General features: G+C 37.7%; 1 non-coding gene across 1 annotated transcript; it reads right to left on the bottom strand.

The window, feature by feature from the left end:
- Positions 1–2,331: 2,331 nt before the first annotated feature.
- LOC148549824 (small nucleolar RNA R71) lies at positions 2,332–2,439 on the bottom strand. The gene has a single exon (XR_015897274.1). It is a non-coding gene; the product is annotated as a small nucleolar RNA R71 (small nucleolar RNA).
- Positions 2,440–12,530: the final 10,091 nt, after the last annotated feature.

The following is a 12,530-nucleotide window of genomic DNA, read 5'->3' as shown; positions in this document are numbered from 1 at the left end:
TCTAATTCCTGGACCGGAGCTTTAGACTAACATTGCAAGATTCCTGGAATTCATATTAAAAATTTTGAAATCCTTTTTTTTTTTCAACATAATTTTCGAAAAATCCAAAAAAATTTATAAAATCATAAAATCAAAAATATTCTTGTGTTTCTTGTTTGAGTCTTGAGTCAAATTTTAAGTTTGGTGTCAATTGCATGTTTTTATAATTTTCTTGCAATTTTCGAAAATTCATGCATTCATAGTGTTCTTCATGATCTTCAAGTTGTTCTTGGTAATTCTTCTTGTTTGATCTTCATATTTTCTTGTTTTGTGTCTTTTCTTGTTTCTCATATGCATTTTCAATTTGTTAGTGTCTGAAGTTTGCAAATTTCTAAGTTTAGTGTCTTGCATGTTTTCTTTGCATCAAAAATTTTTCAAAAATATGTTCTTGATGTTCATCATGATCTTCAAAGTATTCTTGGTGTTTATCTTGACATTCATAGTGTTCTTGCATGCATCATGTGTTTTGATTTATAATTTTCATGTTGTGAGTCATTTTTTATGTTTTTCTCTCTCATAATTAAAAATTCAAAAATCAAAAAAATATCTTTTCCTTTTTTCTCTCAAAATTTCGAAAATTTGAATTGACTTTTTCAAAAAAATTTAAAATCTAGTTGTTTCTTATGAGTCAAATCAAATTTTCAATTTAAAAATCCTATCTTTTCAAAAACTTTTTCAAAAATTAAATCTTTTTCATTCTTCCTTTATTATTTTCAAAAATTTTAAAAAATTATTTTTCAAAATCTTTTTCTTAATTTTATTTCACAATTTCAAAATCTTTACTAAAAATTCTATCTTTTTCAAATCCTTTTCAAAAATCAAATCTTTTTTACTTTTCTTTCATAATTTTTGAAAATTTCAAATTTATTTTCAAAATCTTTTTCTTATTTCTATTTTATTTTTTTTTCAAAATTAATGCTAACAATTAATGTGATTGATTCAAAAATTTTAAGTTTGTTACTTGCCTAGTAAGAAAGATTCAACCTTTAAACTCTAGAATCATATCTTTTTAGTTTCTTGTTAGTCAAGTAATCAACTTTGATTTCAAAATCAAATCTTTTTAAATTTCTTTTTCAAATCTTTTTCAAATTAAGTTTCAATCATATCTTTTTCAAATTTAATTTCAAAATCTTTTTCTAACTTCTTATCTTTTCAAATTTAATTTTCATATCTTCTTAATATCTTTTCAATCATATCTTTTCAATTAAATCCTTTTAATCATATCTTTTTATCATATTTTTTATATCATATCTTTTTCAAAATTTTATCTTTTTTAAAAATTTGATTTTAAAATAACTTCTTATCTTTTTATCTTTTCAAAATTGATTTTCAAATCTTTTTCAATTAACTAACTAACTTTTTGTTTGTTTCTTATCTTTTTCCAAAACAACTTAACTACCTCTCCCTCTCTAATTTTCGAAAATTTCTCATCTTTTTTCAAAATTCTTTTTAATTAATTAATTGTTTCAATTTTTAATTTTAATTTTAATTTTATCTTAATTTTCGAAAATCATTAACTCCTTTTCAAAATTTATTTTTCGAAAATTTCTTCCTCTCTCATCTTATTCTATTTATTTATTTATTCATTCACTAACACATCTCCTCATCTCAAATTACTGCTCCTATCCTCACCCTTGTGTTTGGATTATCCATCCTTCTTCACTCCTATTCCCTTTCTTCTTCTACTAACAACAAGGAACCTCTTTACTGTGACATAGAGGATTCCTCTTCTTTTCTTGTTCTCTTCTCTTTCTTATGAGCAGGAACAAGGAAAAAGGCATTCTTGTTAAAGCTGATCCAGAACCTGAAAGGACTCTGAAGAGGAAACTAAGAGAAGCTAAATTACAACAATCCAGAGACAACCTTACAGAAATTTTCGAACAAGAAAAGGAGATGGCAGCTGAACCTAACAACAATAATGCAAGGAGGATGCTTGGTGATTATACTACACCTGCTTCCAAGTTTGATGGAAGAAGCATCTCAATCCCTACCATTGGAGCAAACAATTTTGAGCTAAAACCTCAATTAGTTGCTCTAATGCAACAGAACTGCAAGTTCCATGGACTTCCATCTGAAGATTCCTACCAGTTTTTAACTGAGTTCTTGCAGATCTGTGAGACTATTAAGACTAATAGAGTAGATCCTGAAGTCTACAGGCTCATGCTTTTCCCTTTTGCTGTAAGAGACAGAGCTAGAACATGGTTGGACTCACAACCTAAAGATAGCCTGAGCTCTTGGGATAAGCTGGTCACGGCCTTCTTGGCTAAGTTCTTTCCTCCTCAAAAGCTGAGCAAGCTTAGAGTGGATGTTCAGACCTTCAAGCAAAAAGATGGTGAATCCCTCTATGAAGCTTGGGAAAGATACAAGCAGATGACCAAAAGGTGTCCTCCTGACATGCTTTCAGAATGGACCATTCTGGATATATTCTATTATGGTCTGTCTAAGTTCTCCAAGATGTCACTGGACCATTCTGCAGGTAGATCCATTCACCTAAAGAAAACGCATGCAGAAGTGATGAGCGGATATTTTATACGCTTTTTGGGGTTAATTTCATATAGTTTTTAGTATATTCTAGTTAGTTTTTAGTTTATTTCCATTAGATTTTAGAAAATATTCATATTTCTGGACTTTACTATGAGTTGTGTTTTTCTGTAATTTCAGGTATTTTTCTGGCTGAAATTGAGGGAGCTGAGCAAAAATCTGATTCAGGCTGAAAAAGGACTGCTGATGCTGTTGGATTCTGACCTCCATGCACTCAAAGAGGATTTTCTGGAGCTACAGAACTCGAAATGGCGCACTTCCAATTGCGTTGGAAAGTAGACATTCAGAGCTTTCCAGAAATATATAATAGTCCATACTTTGCTCAAGGATAGACGACGTAAACTGGCATTCAACGCTAGTTCTCTGCCCAATTCTGGCGTCCAGCGCCAGAAATGGATCCAAACCTGGCGTTGAACGCCCAAAACAGCCTTATGCACGTGAATTGTTTAAGTCTCAGCCCCAGCACACACCAAGTGGGCCCCAGAAGTGGATATCTGCACCACCCATCATAGTTTACTCATTTTTTGTAAACCTAGGCTACTAGTTTAGTATTTAAACAACTTTTAGAGACTTATTTTGTATCTCATGACATTTTAGATCTGAATTTTGTACTCTTTGACGGCATGAGTCTCTAAACTCCATTGTTGGGGGTGAGGAGTTCTGCTGTGTCTCAATGAATTAATGCAAGTATTTCTGTTTTCCATTCAAACATGCGTGTTCCTATCTAAGATATCCATTCGCGCCTAACTATGGAGAAGGTGATGATCAGTGACACTCATCACCTTCCTCAATTCATGAACGTGTGTCTGACAATCACCTCCGTTCTACATCAGATTGAATGAATATCTCTTAGATTCCTTAATCAGAATCTCCGTGGTATAAGCTAGACTGATGGCGGCATTCATGAGAATCCAGAAAGTCTAAACCTTGTATGTGGTATTCTGAGTAGGATTCAGGGATTGAATGACTGTGACGAGCTTCAAACTCGCGAGTGCTGGGCGTAGTGACAGATGAAAAAGGAGGGTGAATCCTATTCCAGCATGATCGAGAACCTCAGATGATTAGCCGTGCTGTGACAGAGCATTTGGACCATTTTCACAAGAGGAGGGGATGTAACCATTGACAACGGTGATGCCCCAACACACAGCTTGCCATAGAAGGACGTGCGTGCGTGAATCAGAGGACAGAGGAAAGCAGAGATTCAGAGGACAAAGCATCTCCAAAACTCCAACATATTCTCCATTACTGCATATCAAGTAACCTTTAACCCATGCTCTATTGTTTATTTGCAATTCAACTTATAAATACAATTGACTTCCTGACTAAGAATTGCAAGATAACCATAGATTGCTTCAAACCAACAATCTCCGTGGGATTCGACCCTTACTCACGTAAGGTATTACTTGGACGACCCAGTGCACTTGCTGGTTAGTGGTACGAGTTGTAAAAAGTGTGATTCACAATTCGTGCACCAAGTTTTTGGCGCCGTTGCCGGGGATTGTTCGTGTTTGAACAACTGATGGTTTATTTTGTTGTTTAGATTAGGAAAATTTTTCTTTTTGGTTTAGAGTCTTTTATTATTGTTCTTGGTTAAAAATATCCTTCTTCAAAACAAGTGTTACATTTACTGCCCAAGTCCGTGGCAGTTTGGTACACTCTTTTTAAAAAAAATCTTTTTCAAAAATAATATTTTCTCTATTAAATTTTGTGCCAAACTTTAAGTTTGGTGTTTTCTTGTTGATCTTCCTTTGATTTTCGAAAATTTTGGTTTGGTTTTCTAAAAATTTTAAGTTTGGTGTTCCTTCTTCATGTTCTTGTGTTCTTGTGAGTCTTCAAAGTGTTCTTGAGTTTTCCTTGTGTCTTGATCTTAAAATTTTTAAGTTTGGTGTTCCTTGGTGTTTTCCCTCCAAAATTTTCAAAAACAAGGAGCATTAGATCTAAAAATTTTAAATCTTGAGCTATCTTATTGTTTTTCTCTCTCCTCTTTAAATTCAAAAATATCTTTTCTCTCTATTCTAAAGCAAATTTTCAAAATTTTCCTTTAAAATTCAGATTTTTATTTCAAAATTTAAAACCTTTTTCAAAATCATCATATCCTTTTCAAGACATCCTAACCACTTTCTCTCTCCTCATTTTTTCGAAAATTTTCAACCATTTTTATTTATTTTATTTTAATTTATTTCATTTTCGAAATAAATAAATAAATAAATAATTTTTTTTATTTTACATCATCTCCCTTTCTCCATTATGGATCTAAGTGGAAATGAACAGTCCAGGAGGACTCTGGGGTCATATGCTAACCCCTCTACTGCTTCATATGGGAGTAGTATCTGCATACCCTCCATTGGAGTTAGTAGTTTCGAGTTGAATCCTCAGCTCATTATCATGGTGCAGCAAAGTTGCCAGTATTCCGGTCTTCCACAGGAAGAACCTACAGAGTTTCTGGCACAGTTTCTACAGATTGCTGACACAGTACATGATAAAGAAATAGATCAGGATGTCTACAGACTATTACTGTTTCCATTTGCTGTAAAAGATCAAGCTAAGAGGTGGTTGAATAACCAACCTAAGGCCAGCATAAGGACATGGAAACAGCTGACAGAAAAATTCCTGAATCAATACTTTCCCCCAAAACGGATGACACAGCTAAGGCTGGACATCCAAGGCTTTAAACAAGGAGATAGTGAATCTCTTTATGATGCCTGGGAGAGATACAGAGAGATGCTACGAAAATGCCCCTCTGAAATGTTTTCAGAGTGGGTTCAGTTAGACATCTTCTATTATGGGCTTGCAGAAGGAGCTCAGATATCTCTAGATTATTCAGCTAGTGGATCTATCCACATGAGAAAGACAATTGAAGAGGCTCAAGAGCTCATTGATACAGTTGTCAGGAATCAGCATCTGTACCTAAGCAGTGACCCTTCCATGAAAGAAGAGGTTAAAATAGTAACTGCTGAACTCAGTCCTGTAGAACAAGCTACTGAATTCAATCAGCAATTGGATTTTCTAACAAAGCAGTTAGCCAAATTCAAGGACAAACTACAAGAGACAAGGATGGCTAATATAAATATGGAAGAACAATTGAAGCAAACAAAGCAGCAGCTGTCAAAAACTCCAGAAAGAGGAGCAGGATAAGCAATTTGCTCGCTTTGCAGATTACCTCAGGACTCTTGAAATAAAGATTCCATTTGCAGAAGCACTTGAGCAAATACCTTCTTATGCCAAGTTCATGAAAGAGATCTTGAGTCATAAAAAGGATTGGAGAGAAACAGAAAGAGTTCTCCTCACTGAAGAATGCAGTGCAGTCATTCTGAAAAGCTTTCCTGAGAAGCTTAAAGACCCTGGGAGTTTTCTGATACCATGCATATTAGAAGGGCAATGCACCAAGACAGCTTTATGCGATCTTGGGGCAAGCATCAACCTAATACCTGCATCCACTATCAGAAAGCTTGGCTTAACTGAAGAAGTTAAACTAACCCGAATATGTCTCCAACTTGCTGATGGCTCCACTAAATACCCATCAGGCGTGATTGAAGACATGATTGTCAGAGTTGGGCCATTCACCTTTCCCACTGACTTTGTTGTGCTGGAAATGGAGGAGCACAAGAGTGCTACTCTCATTCTAGGAAGACCCTTCCTAGCAACTGGACGATCCCTCATTGATGTCCAACAGGGGGAAATAACCCTGAGAGTCAATGATGGTGAGTTTAAGTTGAACGCTGTCAAAGCCATGCAGCATCCTGACACATCAAAAGACTGCATGAAAGTTGATCTTATTGACTCTTTGGTAGAAGAGATCAACATGGCTGAGAGTCTCGAATCAGAGTTGGAAAACATCTTTAAAGATGTTCAGCCTGATTTAGAGGATTCAGAGGACATGAAAGAGCCTCTGAAAAATCTTCTGGAAGAAGAAAAACCTCCTAAACCCGAGCTCAAGCCATTACCACCATTCTTAAAATATGCATTTCTGGGAGAAGGTGACACTTTTCCAGTGATCATAAGCTCTGCCTTAAATTCACAGGAAGAAGAAGCACTTATTCAAGTGCTAAGGACACACAAGACAGCTCTTGGGTGGTCCATAGGTGACCTTAAGGGCATAAGCCCAGCTAGATGCATGCACAAAATCTTATTGGAAGACAATGCCAAACCAGTGGTTCAACCACAGAGACGGCTAAATCCAGCCATGAAGGAAGTGGTGCAGAAAGAGGTCACCAAATTACTAGAGGCTGGGATTATTTATCCTATTTCTGATAGCCCCTGGGTGAGCCCTGTCCAAGTCGTCCCAAAAAAGGGAGGCATGACAGTGATTCATAATGAAAAAATGAACTGGTTCCTACGAGAACAATTACAGGGTGGCACATGTGTATTGACTACAGAAGGCTCAATACAGCCACCAGAAAGGATCATTTTCCTTTACCATTCATAGACCAGATGCTAGAAAGACTAGCAGGTCATGATTATTACTGCTTTTTGGATGGCTACTCAGGCTATAACCAGATTGCAGTAGATCCTTAAGATCAAGAGAAAACAGCATTCACATGTCCATCTGGAGTGTTTGCTTATAGAAGGATGTCATTTGGGCTGTGTAATGTGCCTGCAACCTTCCAGAGATGCATGCTCTCTATTTTCTCTGATATGGTAGAAAAATTTCTGGAAGTCTTCATGGATGACTTCTCAGTATATGGAGACTCATTCAGCTCCTGTCTTGATCACCTGAAACTTGTTCTGAAAAGATGCCAAGAGACCAACCTAGTTTTAAACTGGGAAAAATGTCACTTCATGGTGACTGAAGGGATTGTTCTTGGGCATAAAATCTCAAACAAAGGAATAGAGGTGGATCAAGCAAAAATAGAGGTATTTGAAAAATTACCACCACCTGCCAATGTTAAGGCAATCAGAAGCTTTCTGGGGCATGCAGGATTCTATAGGAGGTTTATAAAGGATTTTTCAAAAATCGCAAAACCTCTAAGCAATCTGCTAGCTGCTGACACGCCATTTGTGTTTGACACAGAGTGCCTGCAGGCGTTTGAAACGCTGAAAGCTAAGCTGGTCACAGCACCAGTTATTTCTGCACCAGACTGGACATTACCATTTGAGCTAATGTGTGATGCCAGTGATCACGCCATTGGTGCAGTGTTGGGACAGAGGCATGACAAGCTTCTGCACGTCATTTATTACGCTAGTCGCGTTCTAAATGATGCCCAGAAAAATTACACAACCACAGAAAAAGAATTACTTGCAGTGGTTTACGCCATTGACAAGTTCAGATCATACTTAGTAGGATCAAAAGTGATTGTGTATACTGATCATGCTGCTCTTAAATATCTACTCAAAAAGCAGGATTCAAAACCCAGGCTCATCAGATGGGTGTTGCTTCTGCAAGAGTTTGATATAGAAATAAGAGACAGAAAAGGGACAGAGAACCAAGTGGCTGATCATCTGTCCCAGATAGAGCCAGTAGAGGGGACGCCCCTCCCCTCTCTTGAGATCTCTGAGACTTTTCCGAATGAGCATTTATTTGCCATTGAGGAAACACCATGGTTTGCCGATATTGCAAACTATAAAGCTGCAAGGTTCATACCCAAGGAGTACAACAGGATACAAAAGAAGAAATTAATTACTGATGCAAAGTACTACTTGTGGGATGAACCCTATCTCTTTAAGAGATGTGCAGACGGAATAATCCGTAGGTGTGTGCCTAGAGAAGAAGCACAGAGGATCCTGTGGCATTGCCATAGATCTCAATATGGAGGCCATTTCGGAGGTGAGCGAACAGCCACCAAGGTCCTCCAATGTGTCTTCTATTGGCCCACACTCTATAAAGATTCCCGAGAGTTTGTACGTAACTGTGACAGTTGCCAAAGAGCTGGTAATCTGCCTCATGGTTACGCCATGCCTCAACAAGGAATCTTGGAAATTGACTTCATGGGACCCTTCCCACCATCATACTCAAACACTTATATTCTGGTGGCAGTTGACTATGTATCAAAATGGGTTGAGGCCATTGCCACACCCACCAATGATAATGAAACAGTGCTGAAGTTCCTCCAGAAACATATCTTTAGCAGGTTTGGTGTCCCTAGAGTACTCATCAGTGATGAGGGCACTCACTTCTGCAATAAACAACTTTACTCTGCCATGGTTCGGTATGGAATTCGCCATAAGGTGGCTACTCCATATCATCCACAAACTAATGGGAAAGCTGAAGTCTCTAACAGAGAATTAAAGAGAATCCTAGAATGGACAGTAAGTACCCGTAGAAAGGATTGGGCGCGGAGCTTGGATGATGCTCTGTGGGCTTACAGAACAGCATTCAAGACCCCTATAGGGACCTCTCCATACCAACTTGTGTATGGTAAGGCATGTCACCTGCCCGTGGAACTGGAACATAAAGCCTACTGGGCAACCAGATTCCTAAACTTTGATGCCAAATTAGCAGGAGAAAAAAGATTGCTCCAGCTAAATGAGCTAGAGGAATTCAGATTCATAGCTTTCGAAAATGCCAAGCTTTATAAAGAGAAATAAAAAAAGTGGCATGACAGAAAACTGTCATCTAGAATCTTTGAGCCAGGACAGAAGGTTCTGCTGTTCAACTCTAGACTCAGGCTATTCCCCAGGAAAATGAAATCCCGGTGGAGGGGACCATACGTGATTACAAGTGTATCACCATATGGTTATGTGGAGCTTCAAGATATTTATTCTGATAAGAGGTTCATCGTCAATGGACAAATAATCAAGCACTATCTTGAAGGCAACGTTGAGCAAGAGTGCTCAAGGCTGAAGCTAGACTAAAAGCTCAGCAAGGTCCAGCTAAAGACAATAAAGAAGCGCTTGCTGTGAGGCAACCCAGCCATGGGGCATCAATCCTCTAAGCATTTTGCCCTATTTCTATTTTTATTTTTATTTGTTTATATAGAGTTCATTGATAACAAGGTAAAGAATCAATTGCATAAGTTCACAGGGTTACAGAAGGAATCTGCACACAAAATAGAGAAAAAGAGCTCACTGGCAAGAAAACGCCAGTAAGAGCCTATTTTGGGCGTTCAGCGCCCAAAAGGGGCAGCCAGTGGGCGCTGAACGCCAGTAAGGATAGCAATCTGGCGTTCAACGCCAGAAAAGGGCAACAACTGGGCGTTGAACGCCCAGGAGAGCAGCATTTGGGCGTTGAACGCCCAAAACAGGCAGTGTTTGGGCGTTCAAACGCCAGGATAGTGGGGAGGAGGTAAAAATCATTCTTCTTCATATTTTTTCATTCTAATTTTAAAATTCCATGTTCTTAATTCATGATTTCTTGCATAAACATGTTAAGAACCTTGATTTCAAAAATCCCTCTTTAAAAAAAAATTATCAAATGTATCTTAATCCATAAGCACCAAGCCTCTTTGCAAATTCAATCCAACTCTTTTCAAATCCTATTTTCAAAACAAATCTAATTTTTTTCCAACTAATATCTTTTTCAAATCTCCACATTATCTTTTTCAAAATCCAGATTTATCTTTTTCAAAAATTTTTCAAATCTTTTCAATTTTAAACTATATCCTCTCTTATCATATCTTCTATCTTATCTTTTCCAAATCAATCTTTTTATCATATCTTTATCTCTTTTTTCGAAAACCCACCCTCCCTCCCTTTAAATTTGGGTTCGGCCTCCCTCCCATTCCATCAACAATTACACCTAGCTCTCCTTCTATCCCTCTCCTTTCTTTTCTTTTGCTTGAGGACAAGCAAACCTCTAAGTTTGGTGTATTTATCCGCGATCACTAAGATCATGGCTCCTAAAGGAAAACAACCCACTCCAAGAGGCAAGAAAGAGAGCGTTCCAAAACCACTTTAGAATCAAGGGAAGTTCTTATCTAAAGAACATTCAGATCATTATAACAAAATAATGAGTCTGAGATCAGTGATCCCGGAAGTTAGATTCGATCTGAAAGAAGATGAATATCCGGAGATCCAGGAGCAAATTTGAATCAGGAACTGGGAAGTCCTAGCTAATTCTGAAATGAAAGTGGGAAGGAATATGGTCCAGGAGTTCTATGCTAATATGTGGCAGACTGACAAGCAAAAACTATCTGGAACTGCTTTCTATGAATATCGGACCATGGTCAGAGGAAAGATTGTTCATACCACCCCTGACAAGATCAGAGAGATCTTAAAGCTACCTCAGCTGAAAGATGATCCAGACTCCTTCAACAGGAGAATGATAAGAACAGACAGGGGCCTGGATAAGATTCTAGAGGACATATGTATCCCTGGAGCCAGGTGGACCACTAACACAAAGGGTGTCCCAAATCAACTCAAGAGAGAAGATCTCAAACCAGTCGCCAGAGGATGGCTGGACTTCATTGGGCATTCTCTGTTGCCTACTAGCAACCGTTCTGAAGTCACCATTAAAAGAGCAGTGATGATCCATTGCATCATGATGGGAAAAGAAGTGGAAGTTCATCAGCTAATCTCAGCTGAACTCTACAAAATTGCTAAACAAAATTCTAAAGAGGCCAGGTTGGCTTATCCAAGCGTGATTTTTCTGCTCTACAAGGACGCCGGAGTAAGGATGGGAATAACTGAGTATATCCCAGTTGAGAAACCAATCACCAAAGCATCAATGGAAAAACAACAAGCACAGGATGACCCCACCAAGAAGAAAACACAGGAATTTCTCCCAGAAATCCCTCAATCTGAATACTGGGAGTATCTTGAGACGTCTGTTACCAAGATACGGGAAGCTATGGAACAAATAATAAAAGAACAGAAGGAACACAGTCAAATTCTTACCTATATGTTTAAAGAACAAGAGGAGCAAGGGCGTGACTTAAGGGAATTGAAGCACCAGAAGTTATCTCTTGAAGGACCAAGCACCCCAAGCACCCCACGGATCAGAGGAACACCCATTTCCCAGAACAAAGGTTGTTAAATTCCAATTTCTACTTTAACTCTGTGATAGTGTCATTAGAGAAGTTCACCTTAGGAGTCATATAGTAGTAATTAGTATCTATTTTGATTTTATCTCCAATTAAGCCATAGGTTATTTTTCTCATCATCAGCAAACATGAATAAAATAGTAGATCTTTTAAATAAGAGGCAATAAAATTTCGAGTTTTAATAAGAGAAATTCTAATTAGTTACATGTGGTGGCAATACTTTCTGTCTTCTGAATGAATGCTTGAACAGTGCATATGTCTTTTGAATTTGTTGTTTAAGACTGTTAAATATGTTGGCTCTTGAAAGAATGATGAACATGAGACATGTTATTGATAATCTGAAAAATCATAAAAATGATTCTTGAAGCAAGAAAAAGCAGCAAAAAAAAAAGCCAATAGCCCTTAAAACCAAAAGGCAAGGGTAATCAAAAGGATCTCAAGGCTTTGAGCATCGGTGGATAGGAGGGCCTAAGGGAATAAAATCCTGGCCTAAGCGGCTAAACCGAGCTGTCCCTAATCATGTGCTTGTGGCGTGAAGGTGTCAAGTGAAAACTTGAGACTGAGCGGTTAAAGTCAAGGTCCAAAGCAGAAAGAAGAGTGTGCTTAAGAACTCTGGACACCTCTAATTGGGGACTTTAGCAAAGCTGAGTCACAATCTAAAAGGTTCACCCAATTATGTGTCTGTGGCATTTATGTATCCGGTGGTAATACTGGAAAACAAAGTGCTTAGGGCCACGGCCAAGACTCATGAAATAGCTGTGTTCAGGAATCATCATAGTGAAATAGGAGAATCAATAACACTATCTGAATTCTAAGTTCCTATAGATGCCAATCACTCTGAGCTTCAATGGATAAAGTGAGATGCCAGAACTGTTCGGAAGCAAAAAGCTACTAGTCCCGCTCATCTAATTAGAATCTGAGCTTCACTCAAAAACTCTGAGATATTATTGCTTCTCAACCTATTAGTCTCCTATTTTATTTGTCTAGTTGCTTGAGGACAAGCAACAATTTAAGTTTGGTGTTGTGATGAGC

Source organism: Arachis ipaensis, chromosome B8 (assembly GCF_059453495.1).
Source record: "Arachis ipaensis isolate K30076 ecotype BB chromosome B8, ASM5945349v1, whole genome shotgun sequence".
NCBI classification, from domain to species: Eukaryota; Viridiplantae; Streptophyta; class Magnoliopsida; order Fabales; family Fabaceae; genus Arachis; species Arachis ipaensis.
Note: the sequence above shows the minus strand (reverse complement) of the source record. Positions and strands in the feature narration are given on the sequence as shown.